General features: G+C 38.8%; 1 protein-coding gene across 3 annotated transcripts in view; it reads left to right on the top strand.

The window, feature by feature from the left end:
* Positions 1-27,135, top strand: part of LOC137298313 (thrombospondin type-1 domain-containing protein 7A-like) — a 320,745-nt gene that overhangs the window by 45,114 nt on the left and 248,496 nt on the right. For all 3 annotated transcript variants that reach the window (XM_067830517.1, XM_067830516.1, XM_067830515.1), the window contains exon 2: positions 10,319-10,403. The gene's annotated coding sequence lies outside the window, so the exon portion shown is untranslated. The remainder of the gene's footprint in view (positions 1-10,318; positions 10,404-27,135) is intronic.

The following is a 27,135-nucleotide window of genomic DNA, read 5'->3' as shown; positions in this document are numbered from 1 at the left end:
TTGGTACTCTTTTTATTACAAAATTTATCACATTTTTTTTTTTAAAAAAACTTGCGGTTAATTAATACCAAGTTAAAAGTTGCTAAAAAGCTGTCTGCTTCTCTCTCACTCGCAAATGAAGCCACAGACAGGTTACATAACTCTGTCTTAGATCCCTGCATAGAAGGAACGATTTTCATTTTCATTTAGTTGCATGGAAAATTTGTAGGAAGCTCGTCAGTTTGCTGATTTCTCGACGTCACCAAAGACATGCCGAAATGTTGTGTTGCCGTCAATCACTCCTTGGGGTCACTACTGGACCCCGTAGTTTGTGCTTAAGTTCAGCGTTGTTGAAGCCTGTGGTATATATACTAAATCGGATGGTTCACCCCTTACCATGCTTCCAGGATAGAAAATGGAGTTTAAGTTTCATTGAGTTTATAAAATCAAGACTTCTTACTACACATTGCTGACCGAAAGGATTTGGATGAATATAACGCTTTCTTCCTCGGAAGTGAAGTGGTCGAAGTGGCATTATTTTCGTAAGTAATATTATATCGACCCCTGCCTCGCTTCCAAGAGTGAATTTGTTATGTTATAAGCAATGTCATGTAAAATCACAATGTCTATCAAAAAAAATACATATTTTACTGCCAGTGAAAAGTAATTTTGTTTTTGTAAGTAGGTGAAAACAAACTTACATAGCACTTATCCTCAGACTTATTGTGATTATGGTTTGTTTTCATCAAGTTAGAAAATCAAAACTACTTTTTACTAGTAGTTAAATATGTATTTTTATCATGGCCAAATGGATTTTGCATGACACAACTTGTAACATAACCAAGCAAGGTGGGGGTTGAAGTGACATTGATATTGCAAGTAATATTATATTGACCTCCACCTCGCTTATAAGAGTGAAATTGTAATGTTATAAGCAACGTCATGCAAAATCTGATTTTCCACCAATAAAATACATATTTTACTACTAGTAGAACGTAATTTTGATATTGTAATTTGGTGAAAACAAACTTAAATAGCATTCATAGAAGTCACGGACTTAAGTCCATTTGAATTAATGAGATTATGGTTTGTTTTCATAAGTTAGAAAATAAAAACTGCTTTCTGCTAGTAGTTAAATATGTATTTGAATCATGACCAAAAGGAGTTTGCATGACACAAGCTGTAGCATAACTTAAGGGAGATCGGGGGGTCGACATGACAAAACTGAGTGATAAATTTCTTCACTTGCTACATTTACTTGGTTTGTAACGTTCACTCACCAGTATGTAGACATTTGTCAATATACGTCTTTATGTTATGTCTCATAATCCGAATTACTCTGTAATCATACTTGTATGCATTTCGAAACTTAATAAAAAGAAGCGATGTGTGAATGTAAAACAGGAATGTAATATCTAGACATTTATTGTTTGCCTATATGAATCATAAATTGCATGCACGCCTTAGTGTGTGTCGTCTGTATCATTACACTTCACGACAAAAACAATGATTCTGTTGAAAGCTACGACAACTTAATAAAAACAAAATGCAAATATTAAAATTAAAACAAATTAAAGTTATATGAGCAAAGTCAGTTACCTTGTTTGAGGAATGTATCCATCAATATCCACAAAAACGAGTGCTATATAATTCATCAGCAGATTTCCCAAGTGATGTGTCAGTGAACAGTCTAATATACAAAAGCGTGATGAATCGTTTCACATTGCTGTACAGTCTCACTGGTCACCCAAGATAGCACACCTGGCAACTGATTGCATAATGTGCGTCATTCTTTTAAAAAAGTAATTTAATTAGTCAATAATGAGCAATCAATCAACAGAGTGTATTCAGAATGTACATACATAAACACTACCTTTTGACAAATCCCCATTTAAATCCGCATAGAAGTATTTAATCAATCAGTGTGTTATCGGTTAATCCTTTGATCGATCCAGACACAAGAAATGCCAAATGGGGACCTTTGTCGGATAATCTAAGTGGCGTTACCACTAATTATACCTGTTATAAATACATTAACTGAGCATCAATTGAATGATGGCAAATTACATGTAGGTTTATACCACCTAACAGGGATTACAACCTAGGGACACCAAGTGATTTTGACAGAACCGTCTATGAAGACAAGGGTTGTAACTTGGAAACTAGGCAAAGCAGGAGACAAAACTAAATGATAGTAGATTGTGTTTGGGTGTATGGGTTTCATTTTTCACAACAGCAGTCGTGATTTAAGGTTTGTACAAACCTGTAAACGAAATAGTTTACCCCCTGAAATGTGGATGAATTCTGCATAGACCCTGACCCTCACATCTATACCCACTATTACGCCACTGAGACACACTGCTCTGATTGGTTGAAATTTTGTTTGCAGCTGAGAATTGTGCACTGTTGTCAAAAAGACTGATTTAAGGTATACGTAATTAAAGATCGAAATGAGCAGTTTTAATGACTGGGTTACATTTATAACGATGTCAGTGAGTCATTTATGCATTTGCAGCCCCTAGAGTATATGTGATCTTTAAAAGTGTTTTTTCAATTCTTGAGGCCAATGCAAACACGTGCAAATGAAGAAAATTTTGATGCGAAGATCACATGATCGATTGCACGTGCAAAACCTGATTTGGCACTAACATCATTTGCACGACGAATGGATGGGTTTGAGTGGGTTTTGCTAATGTTTTACGAGAGTCGAAAGATAGGGATCCCATTTCGGTTACATAGAGGCATCATCAGAGAAAAATTATTCATTATTTTTAAAAATTATATTTTGTGAAGTTTCTATTTTGACTTAGTTTATTTTGTATGTTTGGGTTTTGTTTACAACATGGCTTGTGTGGTACTGATCCTTTCAGTAGTTGTTAATCATGTCTGACCCACTCTCTTGTCCAACATACCGCAATTGATGATGGAATTGCAAATCTGTCTCTGGCTAGCATCAGCAGATCCAGTAGCAATTCTGTCCTTGTGTTCTCTAGCCTGCCAGCACGAGGCACCTATGTGTCTGTTCATGTTTCACTGTGGGTTAACAGCCTCACTGTGATGTCATTACCCTTGTAGACCTCTTCCTTCTCAAGTCACCAGCATCAACAAATATGGAAATGTCTTCTGAAATAGCCTCCATATGATCTGGTGAAAGGTACGCATCTCAAGGTCACCAGACTCTTCTTAATACAGCAGTTTTTCATGATAATTTTCACTTTAGCCAAACAATATCAGCCTTGTTGAAGTATTTTTCATGCAAGCTTCTTGATAGGTGCAAGTATTGGCAGTAAAATGTGTTTTATTCCATGCTGCATGTCAACACTGTATGTGGAGATTCTGCAGTGTAGCATCTGATGTTAAACTGAGAAACTGTAGTGATGTCCTGCTTCTACAGACATGTGCATGACTGGATTCCTTACTGTAATTATGTCAACAGGGTCGGTGCACCCATTAGAGGGAGACTAGTTTCTTGATTGACTGTTCAGACCAATAGGTCAGCATTCACCTCCCACCTAAACCCATACATGTTGTAATGATTTCACAGGGCCACACAGGGTGATCACTATTATCCAGTTATGAGAAACTTTTACAACCCATGTCACTTTGTTAAACCATTAATCACCACACCTGATATCACGAGCATGAACCCAGCATGAATAATATGAACATTTTAAAGTGCGGAATGCTGTAAGTAACAGTTTATAAGCAGAGCACATATTCCAGCCTTTCTCTTTTCTTACTTTTATTGCTTTTAATCTAAAAGACTTTACATACATATGAATTCTGTCATGCTCTCAGTCAAATAAAGTATAGTACTTTACCAATCACGTGTCACTGAAACAGTATATTTTATGTTTTTGGACCTGTATGCCTTATCAGATTTTTGTTCTAGTCTGCTAAGTGCATTAATTATGTACCATAGACAGTTGTGTATGGGGGTCAATCATGCAGTTAATCCCCTTCTCTTGTGGTGACTGTAAGCAATGACTAGCAGGCAGTGTCTGTCAAAGTCTGTTATGGATTGCCTCAAGACTTCACCCCTCATGGACTATTTGTCTATATTCAATTATGGCCTGAATGAAATGGGTTATTGAGTGAGAAAGGTTTGAGTGTCTCCCCAATAAGTTGATCTACTTGTGAGAGGGTTCAGTGTATCTACAGACCATCGATTCTCACAAGATTGTCTCATATATCGGCCGACATTGTGAGTACTTTATGTGTTAAATGTTACCTACATATGCATTCTTTCAGCGAGTTTTATTTGTTTAGTCTGTGTAGATATATGATCCCCACTGTTGTTCACATGACATATAGTTTCTCAAAAGTTTTTCCATCATTGGAACTGAGTTTCATATTATGATTTCTTCCAGACATTCTGATTCTTTGACCACAAACAATTTCAAATATTACTTGTACTGGTTCTTAATAACTGAACACACTACCAGCTGACAGTACATATGGAAATGTTTTAATGAATATCTTTGTGCTTGATCTAAGTGAGTGAGTTCAGTTATATGCTCCATTCAACGCCATTCCAGCCATATGGCAGCAGACTATAGATAATCAGGTCTGGACAAGACAGTCGAGTGATCAACAGCATGAGCATCGTTTTCCACAAGTGGGAATTGACATGTGTCAACCATGTCAGCAAGCCAGACCACCTAATCCCTGTGCTTGATCTGTGATCTGTCTTGTAACTAAGTGTGGATACTGAAGACGCTAGCTGCATCACTTCGACAAGTGACACAACATCATATACTCTATCTTCTGACAAGGGAGAAGTTGTAGTTGTTGCTGATTATAGTATGGATTGTGTATGTGTAAAATTTGCACTGCTGGCAACTATGTTTCATGGATGTTAGTGCAGTCTATGAATAATTCTGAACCAGACAATCCAATGATGCATCATGAGAATTGATTGACTTGTTTAAGATAAAAAGACATGCACCAACCAAGCTTTGGATTTGTGTTGTCAGCTGAAATACACACAGGTAGACAGGCACAGGTTTTATGTGACTGTGAGACATGTCATTGTGTCCTCCAGATGATTTCTTGATACATTGACTCTCAGTCTATCAGCGTCTGATTTGCCTGCCCATGGTCTGATCACAACAAACGGGCAGCTTCATGCTACTGAAAGGTTTGCTGACTATATGAAATTACTTGAGTTGCTCATTCAGTCACTGTTTTCCACTTTTTAGATCTGATGAAAAGTTTCAGGAAGTTTTTTCACTTATAGATTGAGTTACACATCTGTGAATTTTCTTTCTTCTGTTTAGATTTAGTTATCCCTGTCAGGACCTGTCTTTGATTGTTATCTTGCATGAGTTCAACTTGGAAATTTGAAATGTCTGAAAGCTTAAGTGATTGATAATTTTTTCTTTACATACATATTGGTTTGCAGTACCAGTTGGGTTGAAAGGATTTATAAAGTGTATTTGGTATAAATTGTGTCTGTCCAGTCATGAAATTCAGGTGAAGTCTTCTGGAAAGTCAAAGACGAATGGCTTAAATTGGAGCCAACCATGCTGATCCCTTGGCATCCCTTTCTAATTCCAACACTGAAACTGCTTGGTGTGGTGACAGAAGCCATTGGAGGACACCAGCAGAGTCTAAACCAACTGGTCATAGGAATTAGGATATTTGGCTTGCTGGAATCACATTGGTTATCAAAGCATTTGTTTTATGTCATCTTGGATATCAATGTTACTGATCTGAAGAAGAATATAAAACATGTTTTATTAATGCAAACCTTAGAATGAGCAGCAGTGACTGAGTCTTCATGTGTGTTGTTTAAAACAGTTAGTGAGTGTTAATAAGGCTTTTTCTGAATATGTTCTCTTTAAGTTAATAGTGAAAAGTTGACTCTTGTGTCATGATGACTTTTGTCTTGCTAAACACCCCAGTGAGTAATACATGTATTACAGTGTTTGATGTGGGCCTGTAGTTGTCAAGGGAACGGGCAGTAGGGTAGTGGTTAAATGCATTCACTTGTCACACTGAAGACGGGGGTTTGATTCCCCACATGAGTACTAAATGTGCATGAAGACCATTTCTGGTGTCTCCTGCTGTGATATTGCTGGAATATGGCTAGAAGTGTCATAAAGCCAAACTCAGTCGCTCAGTCACTATCAAGAGAACGCAAAACAATCCAGTGATCAACAGGGTAGGCAGTGATCCATTAGGATGGTGACACACGATCAAAAGTGTCTAAGCCAGTGCGGCAAGTACTGTTGTAACCTGGATTCCTCCAGAGGCAAGTGTAAGAAATGTCTTCCACAGTACAGTTCACTTTAAAAAGTACTCAAACAGAAATCATCTCACCAGTCATATGTAGAATTAATTACTGTCTTCAGGAATATGAAAAATTAATTTCAAAGTGATTTTGAAAATGATATTTGCAGAAATGTTTGAGACAGATATGATGACTAGTGGATAGGAGGAGGCAGTTCTGTGGGTGTGTAAAGACTCTTGAAGTTGATGAAGATGAGATTCTACGAGATACAATTCCCCCAGATCACTCCTTTGCTACTGAATCCCGCTGTATCAGCAACATCAGTGTATGAGCAGATCTAGTCGTGGTCAATGAACCCATGCAGATGACAGTTTAAGGAGAATGTAAAGCAACAAATGGGGAAGTGTAAATTTGTTCATGCACTGATCAATCTGCTGCTGATGTTGTTAATTAACAGTTGCCGATACAGTTGATGGAAGTGTGATGAAGCAGCAGACTTGATTTGTCCTACGCCATGCCATATAATTCATATAGATCAATATGTCATATCTGACAGTCAAGATACCATCTTTGACAGCAATCAGTATTCAAGTGCACTGGAGATGATATATTTCAAAGGTGATTATCTAGATTAAAGGTGTGTTAATTTCAGCAGAGTGAAGATATAAAATTAAACAGCACTCACTGTTGCAGTAAAGATCTAGGTTGATTATGAAATATTTTTAAGCCTCTGTAATGGTAAGTTTTAAGTGGTTATGGATCAGGGAAATGGGGTACGTTATATCTCATTAACCTATCAACCAGTTGGCCCTGCTTTGGTGGGTACCAACCCCAGACTCTGTAGACATTGACTGTATCCCATGTTATCCACCCCCTCCATGTTTATACCAACCCCAGACTCTGTAGACAGTGACCAGCTGGCCCTGCTTTTGTGGATTAAGACATGTTTTTACCAACCCCAGACTGTGTAGACAGTGACTGTATCGCGTCTTATTCACCCCCTCAACGTTTATACCAACCCCTCACTGTAGACAATGACTGTATCCCGTCTTATCCACACACACCCCTCCATGTTTGTACCAACCCCTCACTGTAGACATTGACTGTATCCCGTCTTATCCACCCCCTCCATGTTTGTACCAACCCCTCACTGTAGACATTGACTGTATCCCGTCTTATCCACCCCCTCCATGTTTGTACCAACCCCTCACTGTAGACAGTGACTGTATCCCATCTTATCCACCCCCTCACTGTAGACATTGACTGTATCCCGTCTTATCCATCCCCCCTCCATGTTTGTACCAAGCCCTGACTGTAGACAATGACTGCATCCTGTCTTATCCACCCCCCTCCATGTTTGTACCAACCCCTCACTGTAGACAGTGACTGTATCCCGTCTTATCCACCCCCTCACTGTAGGCATTGACTGTATCCCGTTTTATCCACCCCCTCCATTTTTGTACCAAACCCTCACTGTAGACAATGACTGCATCCTGTCTTATCCACCCCCTCCATGTTTGTACCAAGACCAGACTCTGTAGATGTGGCATCATTGTATAGACTTTTGGTTTGCTGAGCACAGGCAGATTGTAATAAAGGAAGGTTATTGCTAAAGAGTATGTGAAATAGCCACTGGCCTGTTACCATGTTGCTAGTAAAAATCCAGTCGGGCCAGTAAATCTCCACAGTCACTGACCTGACTGGCTGTTGAATTTTCATGGGATCATTTCCCTAAATATATCATTCGCTTTGACTGATAAATGAAAACACACTTTTAATCATGCAAGATTATGGACTGATAAAAATGTGTATCATATTAGCAGCTTAATGATGGAACCTGTGCCTACATTCAAATCTCAGACTAGTGAATTGTTTTTTGAGTCTCACTGGCCAGCAAACTTTGGCAACTTTTTTCACACATTTGCTGACTAGAATATTAAGAAACCGTCACTTACTTTGACCATCAGCAGGGCACTTTATTGGTTAAAGCTACTTCTGGATGGTCGTAAATGTCGACGAAACCTCCATTAGTCACTGTTCTGCATCCTCTGCGCTACTCCTGAACACATTATGATATGATTGCGCATTGAATTGCACTCAACTTAAGAGATTAGTTTTCAGTTAAATTACCCAGTCATACTATAAAAATAATATAGTACTGTCAGGAATACTGCGATCATGTACAGTAAGAATGACTGTGTGAATGCTGAATTTCATCATGTTATTTTCACTAGGTTTTCAATGCTTTGTTTTAAACATGGAGTGCTTGGTAACAATATTTACTGATTGGATGTTTGAGCTTTGTGAGTATTGATGTTTGTGTTTGGCAAGAGAATGACTTGTTAAATAATTAGATTGATGATTCAATGGACTATTAGCACAGCTAGAAAGACAGTTTTGGTGAACCACTTTCAAGTGGTTCTTTAAATGTGAGAAACATGAAACCTTTAGTCAGAAGTGATTAGTGAAGTGATTAACTAAATAAACAAAATTAAGCAACATTGTATGTAGTTTGATAGGTGACATGTTTGGCAACTTGATTACTGAAAGGTCCTTCCCTACTCTACTGCACATCTAACACATGTGGGGAGTACTAAAACTTGGTTTGAAATATGCCTCTGTTCACCCAGCAGTTAATGGGTACTCAGTAGGATGGAATGGTCATGTGACTATGTCCCCTCTTGCACCTTAAAGATATCTTGAGTAAGTGTACACTCCCCAGGTAAATGAGAGATGATAAGTAGGACATTAAAAATGTCTATTTATTATTATGTATCTAATAGCACATTTTGTCTTCCCAGTCATCTGAAAACCTTATGTTAGCTGAAGATAATTGACCTGGGGCATGGTTTTATGTGAAATTATAGTTCAGTTGATTTCAGCATATTTTTATGTCATATAGTAGATTTTAAATATATTCAAAGCAAACAAACAGCTTATGGAAAATATCTACTTTTTGTTTCTTTTATAGCCTGACAAATATTTACTGATCCTGATAATGACTGGTGTTAATCCTTTCTGTACCATACATACACCTGCACATTGTTTATTATTCACTGCTGCTTGACGAGAGCAAAAAGATCTTGACCAAAGCACCATTATTTAGCAAAATAAAGAAACGTTTTGTCTATTTTGCCATCTGTCAACACAAATTTCTATGTATTGTCCAAACTTTGGGTTTGATCCGTGAATATATGTTGTCCATGTTGTAGAAAGTTATAAGTTATGTGTTGCCAGACCCTCATGGCCTATAGGACAAAGTTCAAAGTAACATCCCACACATGTGCCAGCTCGGATCCTGTAGGTTCATATTCCAGAGTGGCTGTGATCATGTTCCTGGGTTTGTCAGGACCACACCTATATTTGAGGGTTTCACGGAACCATTACTGTCTAGGACCTGCGCTATCTCAGGCACTTACCCACATTAACCTGTCACACAATAATGTGACACTCACTCACTTGCACTAGTTGTCTCATGAAATCTCTCCTGATACAACCCCTTGAGAATGTGAAGACTTTTTTTTTACTTTTTTGTTAAATGACATTTGGTAAAAAAAAACGTGTACAGAATTCAGATGTGATTGTGAACATGGACACCAAAACAGCTATATTTTAGTTGCATTTTGTTTTTGTCATATGTTTCTACTGATTTCATAATATTTGTTCATATGCATTGATTGACTGGATGGAGAGATGAAGCTGCTGACAGTAAGATGCACATGGAACAAGTTGTAATCACCCTCCAAATCCCGTGCTTCCATTGTCCAAATGTCAAGCTCCAATAAGTTGGCCTGCTTTGATATGTTGCCAGTTGGAGCTCACCAGTTTTGATGGCATAAGTAGCCAACGCTGTTCTTCTGAGAAAATGTCCATAGGACTGAATTCCTGTAAGACTACCAGGAATCTAAAATCAATTGGGATGTGATTAATTCCATGAGTCGTCCTTCAAACTGTTGAAAACTTTAAAAAAGGAGTTATTTTGGGGAAGTTTGTGAAAACCTTCTGAATTTGGGCTGTAAATACACATCCAGTGCCTGAAATATAGTTCCACTTTGTGTACAGAAATTGTTTAATGATGCTCATTTCTAGCTCCAACTGTTTCAGATGTTAGAAGATTTGTGTGTCTTATGGCAACGCACGGCAACTGTGGCAGTCTGCAAGAGGGACATGCATAATCCTCACAAGTCAGGTAGGAACTAAAGGAGATATTACTGAATTATAGAATTTCTGTTCTCATACCCTGGAATAGCCTGGGATGGACTGATGTGAAATGTCTTGTACCATCTGCAGGTCAGCTGGTAGTGATGTGCAAGTAGTTTGGAAAACAATATCGGTGAAATGTTCCTTAATATTGTGCGGTGGTGGAGTCTTGTTGACGTGAATCCCTCCCCATCCTTGCCTGTCACTGTGAATGTCTACTGATGGCAAGTGGAGGTTTCACAGTTTCCCAATCCAAAGGTTTGAGTTCATTCCATCTATGGTTACAATGTATGATGCGTTGACATGCCCTTTTTGAGTGATTTTTCTAGTATTTCTGGTTAAAGCTCTTCCTCTCTAAAGGTCCAATCCTACACTGGCAACCCATGCATATTTACCATAAGAGCCAGCTGCAGCTTTCTGGCTCGGTAACTTGTACATTGGTGCATGTGATGCAAGTCAGTGGATTATCTGGTCCACTCTTGATTCTGTAGAGATTTTTGTCACACAGCTGAATATTGCTGAGTATAGTATTAAAAACATTGAACTTTGTAGCAGGATTGCAAGGGGTTTTACACATTCAACGATAATAGAAACCTTTATAGTCTTACTTTGCTTTAATTGTTAAAGACCTTTTAAACATGCAACTTACCAGTGTTTATCAAACAGGGGGATTCCCATGTTTCGTAAAGAAGGTTGTTAATTTGAATCTGACTACTCTATTTTGAGGACATGTAATGGGAGTCATGTTTTCCACAGTGGTCAAAAAAGTATTGTTGGGTAATGGCTGATGGAGCTTGAGTACCAGGTGTGAGATCACTTGTTGTTGAACATTGCTGGTGTACACTGATGCATTACCCGTGTCAGAGCTGGCTAACCCTCTGTGATGAATCTCACTGCCTTTCTGTAATTAAGTAGCGATCTTATCATGAATTTAACAAGCTGAATTGTGGACATATTAGCTCTGTTCTTGCGAAATGCATGAAATATTCATTCATTGATCAGAATCAAAGAATAGGTGTAAACACAGCCTGGAATACTCATTTGGAAAACATCTTTGTGAGTTTTTGGAATGTCAGCAGACTTATCAAGACGTTCTCCAGAGAGGAAGCTATTTCGGTAGCAAGATGTGCTTCCTATATTAACACTGAGTTGTGCATCTAACTATTACCATACAACTATCACCAGTAACGTGGGGTGACACAAGCATGGCTGGCACATTCCAGGGTTATATGCTCTTCCTGGGTAACATGTGCTATCACTCTCTGTGACAGTAGGATGAAGATGCTACTCTTGTGTGGTATTTGTTGTGACAGATGTGATCTATTCTGGGCATAAAGCTGCAAGGGTCCCCCATGCCCCAATCAATCTTGTGTCTAGGTTCCTCTCATTGCCCTCAACATCAGTCTAGGTCCATGTGGTCCTGTCTTAAGTATGGATCCCCCTGGCCTTAAACTGATCTCAATTTTGTCTAAATCCCCCTGGTCCCCATCTTGTTTCTTTTTTTCTTCCCTGGTCTGGACCTCCTTGGTTCCCATTTAGTGTCTGGATCTCACTGGTCCCCATCTTGGTTCTTGTTGTACGCTGGTCCTCATTTGTGTCTTGATCGATCTCCATGGTCTGCATCTTGTTTCTTGTTGTAGGTTGGTCCCCATCTTGTGTCTGGATCTTCCTGTTCCCCATTTTGTTTCTTGTTGTATGCTGGTCCCTATCTAGTGTGTGGATCTCCCTTGTCGCCATCTTATTTCTAGGTACCCTTGGTCCCCATCAGTTTTGTGTCTAATTACTCCTGGTCCCTATTGTGGGTCTCTACCTTGTTTCTTGTTATATAATGACCCCCATTTGTGTCAAGATCCATGGTCCTTATCTTTCTTCTTACTATACCTTGGTCCCAGTTTCTATGTGTGGGTGGGGTGACCCAGTTGATGATGCTCATGTGACCCCAATAGGCTCATGTGTATATATGACCCAAAGGTTCATGTGTGACGTTGTTGAGTGCATGTGTGTGTGTGACTCAGTTCAGTGCATGTGTTTGTGACCTATTTGCATGTATGTGTGTGACTGAGTGCATGTTCAGTTGTGACCCAGATGGGTGCATGCTTGTGTGTAACTGAATAAGTGCATCTGGTTGTGACCTTCTTGAGGGCATGTGGGTGTGTGACTCAGGTATGTACACATTCCATTGTTACCCAATAGGTGCATGTAGGTGTGTGACCTTGTGTGCATGTAGGTATGTGACTCAGTTAAGTGCATGTGGGTGTGTGACCATGTTGAGTGCACGTGGATGTGTGACTCGGTCATGTGAATGTGGGTTTGTGACTTTGTTGAGTGGCATGTAGGTGTGTGACTCAGTTAAATGCATGTGGGTGTGTGACCTTGTTGAGTGCATGTGGCTTTGTGACCTTTGTGAGTGTGTGCTCATATGTCCACACATTTCTATTCGTACCTATTTGTATAATGGTGGATAAAGTGGGTAATTAGTTTAGTTCTGACCAAACCTAGGTCACACTGTCAGGTCCAGACTTTATTATAAAATGCCTCCTCAGGTGGAAATATTGTTCAGAAGTAAACTCAAGTCACCCGCACATCCTTTTAAAGTGTGCAATCAGAAGTGATAACTCAAAGTTGAAGAACAGCCAATTGTCTCATATTACAACAGTTGATATGGAAGAATGGGGGTTTTGGAGCTCTACTTGAGTAGTATACGTAAACAGTAATGTAACAGATGAATATGTAAGTAAAGTTATTATTATAAGATATTTATGTAGTGCGCATATCCATGCAACTAGTACAGGCTGAAGGTGCTGTATTTTGTCCACCGATCACTGGATGTCAATCTCAGTGGCACATTGTATTATCAGTCTCAACTCCCTGGGGAGGATATGACTCATGCAACCACAGGGTACATGAGTTATTCCGGCTTTACCATCCTTATGAGGCACCCATTCACAGCTGGATGGACTGGGAAACATAATCACAGTACTCTGTCCACGTTTTTTGTCTGTAAATTGTTGTACCCACAACTAGGTATTCGCTCATATTTATATGGCTACCATCTGGTCATACACCAACAGACTTGTGGGCCCTTTTAGGTGCACAGGGTTGTGTACGATATACAAATTGAATAGTTTCGAAGTCTTAATTTCACAGTTTGAAAAAAACAAACACTTCTGATTTAATCTACACCCAGGAACCAAGTTCCCAAATAATGTTCTCGTTAACATTACTATCTTGGCTTCTTGGCACGACTGCCTCACATTACGCTGATGCTATTGCTCTTGCGATGGCAACACTGCTGTTAGTAATGATTACACAAGTGTTATGTAATGTTTCGAACAAACATACTTTTTGAACAGAATTTTTTTTATTTGACTGTTTATAGATTAAGTGTTTGTATTTTTGTCCATATAGTTCATCGTTTGCCCAGGCTCTCCTCATCATTAGCCTCTAAACCTTCAGCTCTTGCTTGGAACAGCAGTAATGTATGTCCCACAGTGCATTGTCAAAATGGAACACATTCTTCACAACAATTAAAGGAGAGCTAAAGAGTCATGGTGGAAGTGATTATGAATACTGGAAGGAAGTGATTATGTAAAAATTCATCCCTTAGAAAACACAGCCAGCTCTGGACCTTACTGAACATGTGTGTTGTGGTGTTCATCAATGTGGTGTCACAAAGGAGATATGTCAAATCTGTCACCAAGTTTAGGCAGTTCAGACTTTGGATTTATGCTTGATACAGATTCATGATCCCACCACTCCCCAAGTCACAGACAGAGACTGTCACAGACACAAGATATTCAGACACACAGCTGTGTGCCAAGATTGACAACAACTAGACACTGCACACATTCACATTTTCACCTTTATAAGCTGGAGTGAGGATCAGCTCAGTACTCAAGTGGATGAATCAATTGCTCTTCAGACCTGGTTTGATTCCCCGCTAGGCTACCATGTGTGAAGCCCATTTCTGGTGTCTGTCACAGTTATATTGTTGCACTCACTCACTCACTTACAGATGCAAACCCTTCATGACATGCTCCAAAATGTATTAGTTCCCATTGCAGCCTCACTGAAAGTGCATATGTGTACAGGCAGTGACTTGCGGTCAACTGGTTTCGAAGCAGGCGGTGTGATTATAAGTCTGTTAAAACTGCTTAGATGGGTGTCGTGGTAATTATAATCTCTTTAGACTTAATACCCCTTGTAAAAAATGGATATGGTAAACAGGATATCAGAGCTGACAAGATGTTATAACCGCTGCACATTTGTCATACATGCATGTTAGAGGTTTTCAAACAGAGTGAGTTTAGCTGCTAATTTAGGTATTAGGTTTTGATCAACTGGATGATCTGAGGGACAGGATGTTCATTGAGTATAGCTAATTCCCATGTTCCAGCAGCTTCTGGTGTTTATTAATGGCTACATCATGTGTTGATTTGTCAATGTCACAGTACCTCAATCCACAGTACCTCAATGTGTGTGCAGTTTCTCTTTGAGCCTTAAGATTGCATTTAGAATCTTCAAGTGAGTTGTACCCTGGTTACTCAGCAGCTTCATATATAGCCACACACAGTCATACTTGTGACATCATAGTTACACAGTCATACTTGTGACATCATACTTACACAGTCACACTGGTGACATCATACTTACACAGTCACACTGGTGACATCATAGTTACACAGTCACACTGGTGACATCATAGTTACAGTCATACTTGTGACATCATAGTTACAGTCATACTTGTGACATCATAGTTACACAGTCACACTGGTGACATCATAGTTACACAGTCATACTGGTGACATCATAGTTACAGTCACACTGGTGACATCATAGTTACAGTCATACTTGTGACATCATAGTTACACAGTCATACTTGTGACATCATAGTTACAGTCATACTTGTGACATCATAGTTACAGTCACACTTGTGACATCATAGTTACAGTCATACTTGTGACATCATAGTTACAGTCACACTTGTGACATAGTTACACAGTGATACTGGTGACATCATAGTTACAGTCATACTTGTGACATCATAGTTACACAGTCATACTTGTGACATCCTAATTAAGCAGTCACACATGTGACACACACACATATAGCTACACACAGTCACACTTGGTGACTCATACATGCATATAGCCACACACTTGGTCACACTCGTGTAGTTATACACTTAAGGGACCCCTCATTATTCACAACACTACAAATAACTGCAATCATGTTTAGTTAGGTCTTCTATTGCTGAATATGGAATTTCAGTGAGAAATGTTTTAAAAGGCTACATTTATCAGTTCAGATAGATAAGACAAAAGAAATGGTTGAAAAGGTATGGCATTGAAGTTTCTTAATCATAGTTACATACAGTTCAAAGTCGACACTATTTTCAACCAAATTAAAAGCTTGAGCCAACTTTTCGTAAAGAAGGGACATTGATAAGGATGGCTTCCGACATTTGTGTCAGCTAATGTAGAAGTAAGTCTGGACATATGACATCTCTGAGTTTTCAGGGAGGAGAAGCACTACATGGAAGCATTTCTTTGTTCATTGTAGATGCCTTTTGATGCCAGTTTCACTAACTGACACATTTCGACTCCAGCTGTAGGTTAGATCAATTTCTGTCTTAAAAGAAATTATACTGATTAGGTTTGGTAGGCAGCCAGCAAAACTAGTTTAATGACTGAGCAGAGACAGAAGCAGTTTTGTCATTGGAAGAGACTGGTGTCGGGGCAGGTTTTGTGTGATCACGTGCTACTTAATGTTCTGCTTCCTAGGATGCTCTGTTGATGTTGAGGTCTGATACGCTGATTGTCGTTGTTTGATCCAGGTGGATTTGATTTGCTGGATCCAAAGAAAAGCACACAAATCTATTTTTAGGATGAAGAATGGTGAGCTCTAACTTTTTTTTGACAGATGTTGGTTTGTTTGTTCTCTGAAGCACTGTACATGGCAGCATTCCAGCTATTTGATGGCAGTCTGTGAACAATGAAGTCTGGACAAGAAAATCCTGTGATTGACATCATAGCATTGATCCATACAACTGGAATACAATGATATACGTCAAACAAGTCAGTGAGTCTAACCATCCGATCCATTTATTTTCCTTGTACAACAATTATGGCATCTTCATGAAGATAAACATGGGCACAATGTGTGATGCCCATTTCTGGTGTCCCCTGCATGATATTGTTGTAATATTGATAAAAGTGGCATAAAACCATACTCACTCACTCACTCACTTCATAAGGTTGTTTATACCAAATGGCATAACAGCCAGCAACACATCAGTGAAGCATGCTCCTTCAACTTTCTTCTTGATTTAGCAATCGAAAACAGAAACTCAGTGATTTTTCTTCTGTAATTAGCATATCTGGGTGATTTCTTCAACGTAATGCCTCTCCAATTTGCAAGAAAACATATGGTTGCAATTGTTTCTTAAGAGTTTATTCAAGATGGCAGCTGAACACCTGACTCAGCATGAACTGTGGCAGCAATACCATGATCTCGTCACAGTCATTATGTACTTCCATATAACCTCTTACTTCAGCCAGTTGTGTTAAACCAGAGTTTGATAAATATTCCACGCTGTTTAAAGGTACTACTTACACTCGAACTGATGCATTGTACAGTATATTCACATCGTTGAAAAGACTTTAGTCATGAGTTCAATAAATAATGAAACTTCATGAAAATTGGCGATTTCTCAACAAAACTTTACACCAAAATATAACTGTTCTCATGCACAATATATGCACTTGCTTTTCAGCAATTTGATGCATGACACTTGTGCAGTTCATCTGCATCTGGTTTGCAGTTGGTTCCCTCAAGTTAGTAAAGTAATTCATCTTCAATGTGTGAGTGCTGTAAGTGAGTCTAAACTTTCGATGGGAAGTAACTTATGTCCATGTTCAAAGATAACACCTTGTAGTTTTCATGGATGCTCAGAACATTCAGCATCATTGCTGTGTGCGGATTGTTCATTTTTGTTGATATTGAGCAGGACAGTACTACCACTTGGTTAAAGAGCTATTTCGTATCAAAAGTTTCAAACAGAGAAAAAGTTACAAGATAGAATTTTTTTCACGAATGCTACAAAAGTATGTTGTTTTTCATACAATTTTGTGGTATGAACAAATGATTTCTTGAAATATAGTGAAATATATCATCATTTCTCGTATTTACTGTTTAGACGTTTTGTTCATTTTTTTAGACTGAGCTATTTTTTTACCTGATTTGTGGATCTGCTAACCTTAAAAACAGAACACAGGAGAAACAATGCATGTAGTGTTGCAAGTTTTTTTATACCTCCAACAGGTTAGACTTGTTTGGATGATGAAAATAACCTTATCTCAGGGGGCATTGATTGAAATTGTGAAATGAAACACTCTTTTGAGAAGAGTTTTTAATCAAGACAACAAGATTATCGTAGATGTTACAAACTATGGTGCCAAGTCTTTTACTTACAGAATCAGTCCAGTGTATGTTTTATTTTCCACTTACAACTGACCCAGTCAAATGTCAATGCCCCTAAAATGACCTTTCAGAAGTACTGCTACTTTGAGAAACTGTGTAAAGTATAAAGAGATGGCATGCTCTGCTTAGTTTGGGTCAGTTTTCAAATGTATGATTAAAAAAAAGTAGGGGATATTCCATTTTGCATGCATGCCACTAGCCAATGAAAAATGCAGATGAAATAAAGGAATATGTATCCATACAGCTGAAACAATCTTGAAGTTGTCACATTTTCTCTTAATTTTTCTTCATCACCTGTTTCTTCCTTGTTATCATCAGGGGCGTTGGGGTAGCCTAGTGGTTAAAGCGTTCGCTCGTCACGCCGAAGACCCGGGTTCGATTCCCCACATGGGTACAATGTGTGAGGCCCATTTTCTGGTGTCCCCCTCCATGATATTGCTGGAATATTGCAAAAAGCGGCGTAAAACCAAACTCACTCACTCACTTGTTTTCATCATTTGATTTAATCTATCTTGTTGTCTAATATCCCCTACGTTTTTTGGAATGATATATATCATTTGATATATTTCCATTATGTACATGTGTGAGTTGTGATCAAAGGCTGTGCATTTGGAAGGACCTTTCAAGCATAGTATTGCTCCATTGTAACATCTGACTCCAAATTGGGAAACCCAAGAGATGGCGTCCTGTTTGTTTTCTAATGTCTGAATGCTGATTTATACTTGTTGTGGATCTAGAATAAATACTGAACACTTCTGATGATAAAGGAAAACTGCTATGTACAGTGTAGGAACCATAGCCTGTCCCAGTGTCTGAGACAAGTGAATTTTGTGGAGGACAGGTTAAAAAATCTAGTCCGTCCTCATGTCGGGTCAGTTTTCAGATCTTGATGGAGATGTTGATGACTTGTCTGAAGACTAGTTATGTAATGCTGTAACCAGATGATTCCACTAGGAAAAGGTTTAATGGTCCAAGCTCTGTGTGTGCATATTAAATGATAGCTTGAAAAAAAAAAAAAAGGTTTTACATCATGAAATAGTGTTTTATTTATATTTGGAGGACAGGCTAGATTTTGGCATGATTGGTAAACAATTTGACCAGCTAGTCATGAGGACAGGCATCATGTTCTACATCTTTCCTGTACTGCTATGTATCTAAGTGGAAGTTGAGTTTAGTTTACGCTGCTTTTGGCAGTATTCCAGCAATATCATGGTAGAGGACAACAGAAAGGGGCTTCACACATGTTGTAAATATGGGGCGTCAAAATCGATTGTTACAAGTGAATGCTTTATTGCCTATCCCACTGCCCCATATGTATCGAGAACCTTGAACGACAAATACATTAATGTACATAATAGTTTCTTTAGTCTCATAAATCATTCATGATGACTTCATTAAACAGATACCAAACAAAGGTGAGTGATACATAGTTGTCTAACCTGAGACAACAATAACTCATCAATGTTAATGGTACACGTACATATTAGTTGCTTCCAAGGTAAAAAGGTTTATTTTTCTAGTGTTCCCTAGTTGTTGGTGATGCGTTACGTTGTGTTGTTGGCTTTGTTGTTGTATGATGTCAAGGGAAGTGTCAAATTACACTCTGTGCTTTGATCCCGCGTCCATGCTGTAGACATTGTTTATTTTTAAGTATCAAATAACAGCTGGTTGTGGTGATCAACCTGATATGAAATGCATGTATTGCATTAAAAGCTTTTACAACAGTGTGCTGTCTTAACGTATAAGATTATCTACTGCCGGAACAAAGTCTGTAGACTAATGACAGCTTACAATCATTGGAATATATATTGCTGTCAGTAAGGTCATGCAAGGTCATGTTCACATTTCTGATCTAAATCAAGTTTAACACCTGGAGTTTCATAGAGCATTTGTTAGTTCATTCATCATTCTTAAAATGTAAATGTCATCTAACGTTTTGCTCCAAAGAGGTTCCACATGCTCATTCGTTCTTTAGTCTATCATGATTCGTGTGAACATTCTTCATGTTTCAGTATTTTGTAGGAGAGTATGTATCAACTGTGTTTATACAGAATTTAGTTAAATATAACCCGTGAAAATCTTGACAATTTTCAGTTGCTGTTCTGAACAGTAGAATATTTTTTGTAATATCAATGGTGTTTAGGTCAGACTGGATTTGTTTCACCCTATGTGAGACTTGAGGTTAATGGGTAGTGGTGATGATTACAATGTGTAACAAGACTGAGTGTGTGACCTCATGTGTGTCATGTGACTTAATATTTCTGAGTTTGTCAAGAAATGGATGGAATATTACAGTTTGTGGAGTGAAACCTCACTCACTCACTCACTCACTTCTGGGAAACCTCAGGTGGACAAGGTCATCCTGTTCACTTATTTCTGGGTTAGTTGTTGGCCTTTAGACAAACTGGGCTAGAGCAATTATAGAAGGACTTACTCATGTTCCATGTTGACCCAACTATCTTTACTTTTCTAACCTCCTTTAGATCCATAGACTCTCAGGCTTGTAGCAGAGATGGGTTAATTAACCCAAACAGTGCTTGCCTAAATATACAGTGTTAATTGTGTGGAAATATCTCCGTTTAGTGTGGAATGTATGATATCCATGTCAGTAGGTGCAAACTAATGGCATATGTAGTCTCAATCTGTCAGAGAAATTGTTAGACGTCATGTAATGTTTACAAAATAACTGTTACCTGTCTGATGATGGGGTTCTCGCACTATCCTTTACCTGATCACACTTCTGCAAGACCATGGGGGCTGGCGGGTTGTTTGGGTTCCCTGGGGCTAGTGTTGCTGGTTCAATAGGGCTATGCCAATCATGACAGTTGAGTGAAGATCGGCTTTGCAATCTATGAGAACACACTGCTGATGACCAGGTACCATGGGTAGCTATGAGAGTATGTCTGATGATTTAAGAGGAGCATCTCATAGCTGAGGTAACAACAGGTGAAGGATATTGTGAATTGAACCAGATGAATTGCATGCTTTAGACAACAGCGCCACATGAACACTGTAGACAGACAGTTTATTCAGTATTAATGGCAATATTTCCAACAGAGGAATAAACAGAACTGAAGATGGATCTGATCTGATCATGATGACATTCCAGACATTCTTAGGATGAGACATATTTCACACAAATTGTAATACTGATGTGGTATGATTTGGCATTTTTAAATTGGACCTTATGTTTGATACTAAGAAACAATAGTGTAATTTATATGCTAAACACTTTGTAAAACATATTTACTATTTTGTAATATTTGGCACAAATTAATAAATTTCAGTTCTTGGCATTCAGACATGAAGTACTCTCACAGAACAGTAGGGTCTTTGAGAATTTCAATCTCAGTCAGTGTGTTTGAAGATGGTCTTGAGAACATTAGCACACCTTTGCTAATATTAAGTTGATCATGACAGGTTGCAAATATTTTCTTCAGTGCAATAGAATTTGACATCATCAGGAACAATGTGGTTTGGTATACATCTTATAGTTTTTACAAGCTTTACGTTAGTACAATGAGGGCACTGAATATGTCTACAGTCAGTCAGTCAGTGAGTTAGCTGAGCTGCTTTGCAGAGTGTTCTAGTTTTATCATGTCATATCAGCTCAGTGTAGACAAGGCCACTAGTGGTACAGGTCTCTGACATGTTAGAATTCAACGAAACCCAAGACCATGGATATGGTTCTGACAGACCTTTGCACAATATCAGGGAGAACCAGGATTCCAAAATGCACTAGATGCAGCGCACAAGTCATTTCTTATGTTGGTTATAAGAGTGAAATCTGAGGAAATTGTGGTCACTATGGGTGAAATAGTTGACCTTGGAGTCACTCTGGGTCACATTGTTGACCTTCTGGACACTCTGGATCTCATGATTGAGACATAGAAGGGTTAATAAGAAATGTTCAGGCATGCAAGTGTTGCTGAAAACAGTTCAGACATTGATGGGAACAGTTTGGTTAACATAAGGGTTAATAAGAATATGTGTAACAGAGAGAACTCCAGAAACCGGAGCAGTTTAGATGTAGTAGTACGAGTAACAATGTTTCCAAGTTTGCTCTGAATCTCTTGAGTGGCAGTATAACCCTGTGGGGATCAACAGACATTCCCATCTAATAATGATAGGAATCTTAACTTCAAAACTACATGTTTACCACTTAGTATGTAACTGTTGTCTCGTGGCTACATACTGGTAACATTAGAGGCATGTAGAAACTTTGCACACCACAAGTAATTCAGTGACAGCCTACAGTGTATTGAGATAGTAAACACCTCCTTGACAGTGTGTCATGATGGGCATGTAATGTGTGTCACCAGTGTGATACATTCTTCCATTAGCCACTTAGGATGAAGACAATGGAGCCTGTCAGATAGATAGTATTGTGTTAATGTGTTAGGAAGCCTGTCCTGAAAGCAGAAACCTGAACGATGTATAGAAAAGCCCTGTATTACCCATCGGGAGCCATGGATATAGGGGAAGTTATTTGTGCTAATTATTTCATAGTGCATTATAATGCTTCTATCTTGTTGGTTGGCTGGTTCCTGCTCATTGTGATGTCATATGAACACTTTGTCACACACATCACCCACTGTTTGACCTGTGAAGGTCAGGGGTAGAATAGGCCTTCAGCAACCCGTGCTTTCCATAAAAAGTGACTATGCTTGTCATAAGAGGCGACTAATGGGATCGGGTGGTCAGGTTCGCTGACTTGGTTGACAAATGATATCAGTTCCCAAGTGCGCAGATCGATGTTCATGCTGATGATCACTGGATTGTCTGGTCCAGACTCGATTGTTTACAGACTGCTGCCACGTAGCTGTAATATTGATCATTATGTCAGAACACTCAGTCTTCTGCAGCATCTCCGCATATCATGTTATAGAATTTTATTTAGAAAATTATTTCCCTCAGTGAGTATCTTCAAAGTTCTAACGTCTGATTCTGTGCAGTTTGTACCTTTAAGAGAAGATTCAGGTTTTCCACAAGCTGCGTTGTGTGAGTTGAAGGTATGTCATGCAATGGGTGGTATAACAAGTGTTTGTAGATGGCCGCGAAACACACGTGTCATGGTTAACAAAGTAATGTATACCATTCAAAAAAATGTAGGCGGTATTTCATTTTTGCGAGCATACAACCAGCCAATGCCAGTGCATATGAGAAAAGGTAATAAATATAGATGAAACATTTGTAAATGGATGGAATGTAGTCACATTTTCCCTAAATTTCTCTTCATCATCTGTGTCCTCCTTGGCTTCATAATCTGCCTTATTCTCTACATCCAATATTCCCCACTTTTTCATAGGTATATATAGTGCAGGGAGAGCTGGGCATTGCAGGTGTGTCATTTTCAATGCAATATATTTCAGCTCTGAAATATTAAGGTATCCTTGTATCAACTCTACAACATCCTTAAACATGATTGGCTGATGGAACCTCCTCATACAAATATAAGCATTAGAACCCTATTCATATCCATCTGCTTTTTCAGCTGGTAGTCATTTGTGCAGTCGTAATTGAAATCTGATACATTCCTTTTTGTCAGCTTATGTTTTTGAAGGATCAAAGTAATTAGCAAGTTGTGAAATAGTGAAAATTGAATTAGAAATTGAGTGTATATTTGTTGCTTCATGATGGCAAGTGATCTTTTCATTCAAAGGAACCCAATTCTGGCTGATTACATCTAGAAGCTGCCTCACTAAATGTTCTGAGCTCAGTGCTTATGCTGAATTTAAGGAAGCTTTGGATGATATCTGCCTGATTCTGGCATATGGTAGTAGTCTAAATTACCTCAGTACAGATTAAGTAGCCGTGTGTTGTCTGTGGTTCATTGTCAGGTGTTGTGTACATGTGTAAACCCATTGTGACATGACCACTGCACTAGTGTATGAGGGATTTGACACTATGTAAATTGTTCTCTCCCTCTGTGTTTGTGCGTGCCTATGTGTGTATATGAAAACAGTTACTGCACCATATGTGCATGAACAGTACATACTGTATGTAAAACAATGCTTTGTCAATGCACAAAAGGAGAGGTGAGGTGGAATGGAGGTCGTCGGACTTCAGAATATTGAACTCATATGACAACATGCGTGTGTGTGTCTTAGACTAGTCACTGACAACTAGTCTCTGAAATGAACATATTTTACTGAAAAAAAGTTCATAGTTACAACATAATATAATGAAATGAAGCCCTGAGACTTGCTTCAGAAGCTTTGAGAATCTAAACTTGCCACATTTTCTAGGTTTGCATGAGCTTTCTTGGATAAATTTGCTTCAGGGGTCTGCATGACAGACTAGTGTGTGTGTGTGTGACTGCTTGTACTAACCCAGAGTTAAAATGATTGTATAGTGCTAGCTCACTGAGATACCATGCTGCAGTTGAGCATGAATACCCCACTTAAACATGTTACACTGACTCCAAGCTGACCAGTCCTTGTTGTACCCATTAATGTTGAGCACCAGGCAAGTTCCAACAAGCACCAATCTATGTTAATATCTTTTGGTGTGATGTGATTGGGGATTGAACCCACTACCTTCTACTCTCTAGACAGACACTCTAACCACTACACCATTGATGCAGTCTGATGATGCACCCAAAGTCCATAAGTGATGTTTAGCAATGTGTGAATGATGTACAAGACTGTGGGTGTATTAATACAGTGAGTAAACATATAACAATTTATGATTAGTGAAAATATAATGGTTAAAGCATCAGATGTAAATAGTCTGAGCATATATTGTGCACAGTAGTGTTTGTAAAGTAACCAGTGAAGGTATATTGACAAGTACCTCTGGTCAATATGCAACACAGTTTTAAATTTCATGATTGAGTGTCAATTATTATGTCCTATTTGCGTCCAGTATCTGTACATGTTGCCTTGCAGCACATGCTATGTTTTACTCTGGAGATTAACATGCCACCCTTTGAAGAAGATTGGTTTTGTCAGCAAGGAGTTGGGGAATAGCTTGTTATGAAATTGGTATTAGCTTGTAATGAAGCTGGTTGGGAGCCCACTTGATAGATCTAGCCTAACGGCCAAGAGGACACTTCACAGTCTTATAGCAACGCATAACACATATAGAATGGCACAACATTGCATTACTTCGGTAAACCATTGCTGAAAAAAAAAAAAAGTTTTTAGCTTGAAGATATGTTTTCAATGCCAGAATCCTGTCTGTGATATATACTAGATGTAGCATGAGTCCCATGCAAGGGTCTGAGAACAAGGATGAGGGTTGCATGTAACAGGATCAGGGTTCTTCTTGGTTGTTAATTGTTCACCTGGGACTCCAAGCTGTCATAGTTTTATGATGGTGAAATGGTCGTAGCACAGGAGTTATGATATTTGCACTATTATAGGCATGAAATTATGATCCTTACTTGAATAAATGAAATGAAGTCTAGCTCATTAATATAGGCACTTAAGATGTAATGAAGGACAAATTATTCCATGACAACCACTTCATGCAACATGCCCCAAGGATTTATCAACTTGTAATAGTAATACAAGAAAGCATGTTTGACATTATTCTAAGTTATTTTGTGGTGTGAAAAGTCCATATTATCATATTAAGCCTACATAACTGAATATCAGCTGAAGTGATGCCGTGGTCTGCTTGTTCATCATCTGCTGTGAGAAATACTCAGATTCTCCTCAGCTACTACTGGACCAATGAAGCTGAAACATCACAGACTGCTTCAAACCAGTAACACCATATCTTTCAAAGTGGAAATAATGACAGACATGTTGAAGAACTTATCAGTGATCAGCAGACAGCTATTTTTGTTCAGCTAAGTTTTATTCAGATTATACCCTTTATTTGTTCAATTCTCTCAAAATACATTTCCTTGTAGGAAAGAACCTGAACCTGCATACCAATAACAACTGAATTTGTCTTAGCGATTCAATATGGCCAGCAAGGCAACCATATTGAAAAAAAAAATGCATTGCCATTTCTCAGACATTTCTGCTCCAAATGTAGCAAAGTATGTTAGGCATTATATGTCTAGTTACTAGTGAAAATATTCTGTGTTAAATCAATAATAAGTAGTGGAAAAGCATTCGACTTGGTTTGACAGTTGTTTTAATCTGTACCTGTTCAGTGGATCCTGTAAGCATTTATGTCTCTGTGAAGTCCATTTCTGGTGTCCAGTGACGTGATGTTGCCCAAATAATGTTTAAAGTGGAGTGAAACTACAGTCATTCATTCATTCACTCCAGTCCATATGGTGATTCTGAGGCAAGCACCCTTCTGTCACCTGCTACATATCTGCCACCTTTACCTCAGACTCACCTGTTGTCATCTCCCTGTTGTCATCTACAGGTAATACAGGTTCCAAGTACCCCTCTGTCACCTGCTACATGTCTGCTACCTTTACCTTAGACTCACCTGTTGTCATCTCTCTGTTGTAATTTACAGGTAATACAGGTTCCAAGTATCCCTCTGTCACTTGCTACATGTCTGCCACCTTTACCTTAGACTCACCTTTGGTAATCTACAGGTAATACAGGTTCCAAGTACCCCTCGGTCACCTGCTACATGCCTGCCACCTTTACCTTAGACTCACCTGTTGTCATCTAATTGTGGTAATTTACAGGTAATACAGGTTCCATGTACCCCTCTGTCACCAACCACTTGTTCCCCACCTTTACCTTAGTAGACTCACCTGTTTCATCTCTCTCCTTCCCTATTAACCATTATTCATTTATACTTCAGAATTCCACATGAACCTATCAACACTGCCTCCACATGGTAAAGGAATGAGTTGCAGACACATGTCATTTTAACCAGTTCTTATCTCACTGTGTGAGCCCACATGCACTGGTGCTTCATTGACATCTCAGAAAGTACATAACCTTGATAGGAACATTTCATTCTGGTCTATTATAGCATAACAGAAGAGATGGGAAGAAGGTAAAGTAATACGGTCCAGGGACTGTGAGACAGATCAACACCAGCTGTTGGCGATACAGGTTGTCAGTGCTGGCAGATGAAGGCCATCGGGGTGTATCTGAGACAATCAAGTCAGTGGGTCCAGCAAACCCTGGCAGCTGACTTCGTATAGATCTCAGTTATGTCAGAGAAGCAGGACATCTTCATTCACCTGTCCCTTCTTTCTCTCAACGGTGCTACAATCGGCCTCATTCATTCTTGAAGTTTCATGACCTGATATATGCATGAGATGTTTCAGAAAATGGTATTAACATTATTTTGATTCTTTGCAGCATTGC

This window comes from Haliotis asinina, chromosome 10, assembly GCF_037392515.1.
Source record: "Haliotis asinina isolate JCU_RB_2024 chromosome 10, JCU_Hal_asi_v2, whole genome shotgun sequence".
NCBI lineage: Eukaryota > Metazoa > Mollusca > Gastropoda > Lepetellida > Haliotidae > Haliotis > Haliotis asinina.
Note: the sequence above shows the minus strand (reverse complement) of the source record. Positions and strands in the feature narration are given on the sequence as shown.